Below are 6,746 nucleotides of genomic sequence, written 5' to 3'. Positions count from 1 at the left end.
TGCTGGTGGGTCCTGTCATTGTGCTGGTGGGTCCTGATACGGTGCTGGTGATTTTGGATAAGAAGTTGGTCATATTTGAAACAAATGTTACAAAATCAATAAAATTGGGCAGATAATTGTTGTCAATAGGATCTATGACTGTTATTTTAGCTCTTGTGCATCCATTTGGCTGTTTAATATGTGTTTTCAAATGATCGTAACTTGTATTACATAATTACATAAAAGGGCAACATCTTTCGTCGAATATCAGATAACAATATATAGTATCTAAAATAAGAATAGTTTTATTAAGATATTAAATGCCTATTCTGTTACACCGTTCCGTAATTTATATAGTTCGTTTGATTATATTCTTAATCTGTTTATGTGTTCCAGTCTAGGAGGATTATCCATCTTTAACCTTATAAGAACATTAAAACATCGTATCATCGCTACCTTTCCCCTGCTCACACGGATCTCAAACCGAACATTGCAAGGTCATACCAGTTCTGGAGAACTTTTCAAAGGACAAACGTCATCTAGGACACAATTCGTGGCTAACCACAGAGTGAGTTAACTTTACAACATTGTTTGTTAAGCCTTCAAATTACTCTATACATATTTGAACATTCTCTCCGTGAAACACTGGAAATTTAACTGCTCTTGAACATTTTCTCGGATTCAACGGACTGTGCTATCTATTACCTTTGACATTTCGTTTTAATAACATTAATTGAACACATTGTAAAATTGTATTTTATTTGTTTTTCAGCTTTTTACCATATGTCAGATTGGTTCATAATTAAAGTATCAGCACCTGATAGTCTTTTCTCCTTGAGCCCAATCGTCGGTTATACTTAATGGTCAGGCCATTACAGTAAAAAGTCTACAACTTGCCTGTTGTGTCTCACAGATAACGCCACTCCACAGGTACACAGCAACCTACCCGTTGAGCCCTGCATGTACGCGTCATCCCTTGACGTACAGTAAATTGACGACAACCTGTCTTTACATATCCAGACAAGAAACGACAACGTAGCAACGTACATACCTTCACACTGACAGTGGACTACATATCTTGTGTATACTGGACAGCAACCTAACAACGTTGAGTCAACATGGATCCCAGTCATGTGGAACAACAAGAAGAGATTCAGCCCCAAGAAGGAGATGTCCCTGGACTATTAGAAAATCCGTCTAATACATCACAGTCAGATGAAACTCCCGAGGCTAGGCGAGTACGTGACCTCACGGAAAAAGGACAAGGAGCTTTCACTGAAAAACGTGACAAGTTCTGTCAGGAACTAGAGGCTCTCTGGGCAGACATTGAATCCCAGTTATTGGAAGTAACAACGCCTCCTAACGATCTCCAGCAACTCCTAACAGTCCAGGACAAACTTGTTAAAGCCTGTAATAATTATCGTAGGCTTACAGATGAATACCTAGACTTTCTGAAAAGGACCCGAACATTGGAGAGTCAAAAAGAAATTGATGCATGTAAACTCTCTTTGGATTTACGTCTGTCCAAAGTGGAGCTAGTTATGGAAAAACTACACGACCATCGCCTCGCTCTAACAAAGGCCAAATCCACTAAAACAAAGACCTCAAGGGGTAAGAAGACCTCGCACAGCGGTAGCTCTAACGTGTCAGACATGTCAAGCCTGGCACGGAGAAAGCGAGCCAAGGCAGAGGCTGCAAAGTCTAAGATAGCATTTGTCGAAAAACATGCCCTTATCCTACAACAGGAAGCAATGTTAGAAGAACAAGCCCTGTTCAGACAAAATGAAATGGAACAGGAAGCAGCACGCAAAAAAGCTGAAATGGAACAGGAAGCCAGTCGTAAAAAGGCAGAAATGGAGCAAGAAGTCGCTCAACGTAAACATGAGGCCGCACAGAGAACAGTTCAGCTAGAACAGGAGGCCGCTCACAGAAAAACGCAATTAGAACAAGAGGCTATGCGCAGGAAGGCTCAAATGCAACAAGAAGCCGCACGAGTAAGCCGGGAAAAGGCCGAGCTTAAAGCCAAATTTAACCTTCTTGAAGCACAGAGAGAAGCTGCAGCCGCAGAAGCCGAGGCTCGTATCCTGGAATACGATGATAGCCAAGCGTATAGCGATCTCCCTGACGAAAAGGAAGACCCGCTCCAGCGTGTGCAAGATTTCGTCAATAAACTTCCTGTATCAACTGTTGTTAAGGAAGTAACAGGACCTCAAAAGAAAAAACAAATTCCTGTTAAGATCGAGCTGAGTCACGAAGCACCAGCGTTCGTGCCATCCGTGGCATCGAACTTGCTGTCACAGACATCTGCCGTCTTGCCTTCCGATAATAAGTCACCGGAAGTTACCTTTATCCCAGATCTGGGATTAGTAACCGGCATACAAAAACTTGGTCTTTCAGATATGAGCCCTACTGAACACCAAAAACAGGGTGTTAAAGAAGCGATCCCTGTCTTACGCACAAAACAAGACTTTATAGAAGAGATCCCTGTTTCACACCAAAAACAAGGCGTACTAGAAGAGATCCCTGTTGCACACCAGCAACAAATCAACCTCACATCGGAGATAACTAGATTCCTCTTACGTAAGGACCTGCTTTTCTCCCGGTTGACAAGCTTTAACGATCGGGCAGAATCCTTCCATACTTGGAAAGCAAGCTTCAAGAATGTGACTGATGAGTTACAAGTCTCTGACTCAGAACAGATCGATTTACTGATCAAGTGGCTCGGTCCAGAGTCTGCTAAACACGCCATTAGCATAAGAGCGTCGAACGCCAATAATCCTTCCATAGGTATACAGAGATTATGGAAGAGGCTTGACGAGCGGTATGGTGCTCCAGAAATGTTGGAAGCCTCTCTCATGAGTAAACTTGCCAAATTCCCTACATTGACGAATAAGGACAACGCACGTCTCTACGAACTGTCTGACATTCTATCAGAAATAGAATATCACAAGGAAAATCCCAAGCTGGGATGTTTGCTAGCATACTTTGACTCTTCGTCCGGGATAAATCCAATTGTTGAAAAACTGCCATACGGACTCCAAGAAAAGTGGATTACAAGAGCTTCAAGATACAAGTCAAAATATGAAGTTGCCTTTCCACCTTTCACAGAATTCTCTGCCTTCATCAGGGAAATTAGCAAAATTAAGAACGATCCTGGGTTCATCTTTGGGTCAAATGTAACACCAAATACAAAAGACGCTACGCCAAGGTTCACACCTCAGACGTACTCTAAAATCAACGTCCATAAGACAGCTGTTGAACAGCAAACTGAAGACAGCAGTCAACAACAAAATCTGTGTATCCTACACAAGACAAAGCATACCTTGAACGAATGCCGAGCATTCCGAGCCAAACCAATCGAGGAACGCAAGGAACTGTTAAGACAAAACAATGTGTGCTACAAGTGTTGTGAGTCAACCACACACAGAAGTCGGGACTGCAACGCAAGTATCAGTTGTAACGAGTGTGGAAGTGAACGACATACCACAGCACTTCACATCACTAGATCTCAACAATCTGAAAGTTCCCAGTTTAGCTCACCCAGACAAGCCTACGGCGGGGAGCTAACACAAGTCTACGGCGGGGAGCAGACAGAGTCAGCTGAAACAAAGTTAACCTCTGTAAGTTCGATCTGCACAGAGATCTACAAAGATCATAAGAGCGAGAAATCTTATGCCAAGATATTACCTGTGGACGTGTACCACAAGGACAAGACAGACAAAATTATCAGGATGTACGCCATTATTGACGACCAAAGCAACCGGTCTCTTGCCTCGCCTGAATTCTTCAGTCTGTTCAAAGTTCGGGAGAAACCTGAAAACTACTCTCTTACGACATGCTCCGGCAGAGTAGCTACTTCCGGGAAAAGAGGAAAAGATTTCGTCATAAAATCTGTACATAGTGACGTACAATTTGATCTGCCTACATTAATTGAATGTAATAATATTCCCAATAATCGAGACGAAATTCCTACTCCTGAAGTTGCAATGCATCATCCTCATCTGACAGAACTCAGAGGAAGTATTACACCACTAGAGGAACGTTGTCAAATTCTACTCCTAATTGGAAGGGACCTTATAGAGGCACACCACGTCCTTGAACAACGCCTAGGACCATCCCGAACTCCATTTGCCCAAAAGTTGAGACTTGGTTGGGTCATAATTGGAAATACATACATTGACAAGCAAACTGTTCCTATTGAAGTCAACACAAAGATAACTTACGTTTTAATCACGGAATCAAAACAACGTCTTGCCTCAAGACCGGAAATAGCCGTTAAGGACAATAATCCAATTGTTGTTCAGTCTAACGACAAAAACTTTCATTCGAATGCCAAGGTCGCTAAATTGCATTCAATACAATCCCTTGAATGTACAGGACCTAGTACCAAGCCTGGTAAACGCACAAATTCATCTAAAGGGACATCACTCGCGTCACTAAAAGCAAAATCTGTGACTTCTATAGAAAAATCTATAGATAAAGAAAGTTTCAATCCGAAATCAACAGAACCTAAAGTTCATGGAGAGGAAATCAATAGCATTCACAAACCTATTCCGAAAGAAGGACCTATTGCCCATCTCAACCTGCCATTGTATGAGCAACGTCTACTACGAGGAGGAAGCAGTATTGCCAAATCTGACTTGAATATAAGTGAAAAGAAACCAGTAGTCTTATCTGGACATCGTCACAGAGTAACACCTTTTCTTGGACATTACTACGACAAAATCAAACATAGAGGACGCCACTCTACAGATAGAGCGACTAGATCTGCAGGATTGAACGTTATGACGAAACGCCTAATTTCGTCTGATACTCACAAAGATGTGTCATATCGCCAAATCGGAAGACAACCAACTACTAACTCTTGTTATACTTCGATCTATCTTCGATCGTCATCGCCGTCTAACTACGTTGGAGAAAACAGTTCCCATTATCGATACAGCAGTAATAGAACATTCTACAGAACACAACAATGTCGTCCGAGACACCCTTCTTCTAAAGGACAAGAAACTGTGCCTACCCAGTTTCACGTGGAACGTACCTATTAGGAACCTTTATAGTGAAAAATCGTTGAGATCTGATATTTCTCACACGAAATAGTGGACATTTCACCTGTATATATTCAATTTATATTGGGATTAATTCATTTGTGTAAATCTTGTATTCATATTCGAAAAATTTATGGAATAGTGATATCAGATAGACATCAGACGGGGAGTATTCTGTTACACCGTTCCGTAATTTATATAGTTCGTTTGATTATATTCTTAATCTGTTTATGTGTTCCAGTCTAGGAGGATTATCCATCTTTAACCTTATAAGAACATTAAAACATCGTATCATCGCTACCTTTCCCCTGCTCACACGGATCTCAAACCGAACATTGCAAGGTCATACCAGTTCTGGAGAACTTTTCAAAGGACAAACGTCATCTAGGACACAATTCGTGGCTAACCACAGAGTGAGTTAACTTTACAACATTGTTTGTTAAGCCTTCAAATTACTCTATACATATTTGAACATTCTCTCCGTGAAACACTGGAAATTTAACTGCTCTTGAACATTTTCTCGGATTCAACGGACTGTGCTATCTATTACCTTTGACATTTCGTTTTAATAACATTAATTAAACACATTGTAAAATTGTATTTTATTTGTTTTTCAGCTTTTTACCATATGTCAGATTGGTTCATAATTAAAGTATCAGCACCTGATAGTCTTTTCTCCTTGAGCCCAATCGTCGGTTATACTTAATGGTCAGGCCATTACAATGCCTCTTACATTGATGCTTCAACAATGATCAAAGCCCATGCCGCATAGACATGTTTGTTAGCGCTCCGCATACCCCTCCCCACTTCCACCCAACCAACCCTCCTCATTTCCTCCTTCATTGTTACAGTGGTGTACCAACACAACAACTTATCACATAAAATAATAACACAAAGACACACATTATTGAACAACGAATGCTCGCAGGTACTGAAAGCTAGTTCAAAGCCGCATTTTCAACTAATAGATAAACCATGTTCTCATATACAAAAATCCAAATCGTGTCGATTAAAAAAGTCTCAAAACTTAAGTTCACATTTTAATGTTTGATGAAGCAGAACTTTAAAAGTGTGCAGTGAATCTTGTGCTCACAACAGTTATTGTCATAATTATGTTTACATAAGACTTATAAAGGAATTAAGAAGGTAACAAGAAATATTTTACAGTTCAATATAATGATCATGAATGGAAGGAAATGGTACGGAAGTTTACATAGGACAAAAAGAAATTGATAGTATTTTTTGGCGACAGACTTAAACGCTTCTTTGCATTATATAGTACAGCTCTTCTATAAAAGCATGCAAAAAAAAAAACTTTGATTGACTTGCTTGCTATGTTTTCTTGGATGTTTTCAAACAATAGGTAGGCGGAGTTTCAATACATACTGGGATTTGATTGGACAAATACAAACTGACAGGAATTGAAGTTAATGTTTATTGTCCAAACAAATTCTAGTATATAGTAAACAGACTACTTACCTGTAGTTTACAAACATCCAAACAATCATAGCAAGCAATTTGATCAATGGTTTGCTTTGCATATATTTATAGAAGAGCTGTAAATTCTAAAAAGAAAATTCTTGTTGTCGTAGATGGTTAAATCCTCAACAAAATCTCAATAACTTTGTTGGAACAAATAAAGGTTTTAAATCAAATTTTCGTGGACTTTTTAGCTTACACCCTGACGAGGCATGTTAGCTGTTCGTATGCTGTTGCACC

General features: G+C 40.0%; 1 long non-coding RNA gene across 2 annotated transcripts; it reads left to right on the top strand.

Moving 5' to 3' along the window:
* The first annotated feature begins 311 nt into the window (after positions 1-311).
* On the top strand, positions 312-5,693 carry LOC143078938 (uncharacterized). Of its 2 annotated transcripts, XR_012979307.1 has the most exons (3): positions 312-547; positions 752-5,440; positions 5,645-5,693. It is a non-coding gene; the product is annotated as an uncharacterized LOC143078938 (long non-coding RNA). The 2 variants fall into 2 exon arrangements; XR_012979306.1 differs by having other exon boundaries at positions 312-5,440.
* Positions 5,694-6,746: the final 1,053 nt, after the last annotated feature.

This window comes from Mytilus galloprovincialis, chromosome 6, assembly GCF_965363235.1.
Source record: "Mytilus galloprovincialis chromosome 6, xbMytGall1.hap1.1, whole genome shotgun sequence".
Lineage (NCBI taxonomy): Eukaryota > Metazoa > Mollusca > Bivalvia > Mytilida > Mytilidae > Mytilus > Mytilus galloprovincialis.
Note: the sequence above shows the minus strand (reverse complement) of the source record. Positions and strands in the feature narration are given on the sequence as shown.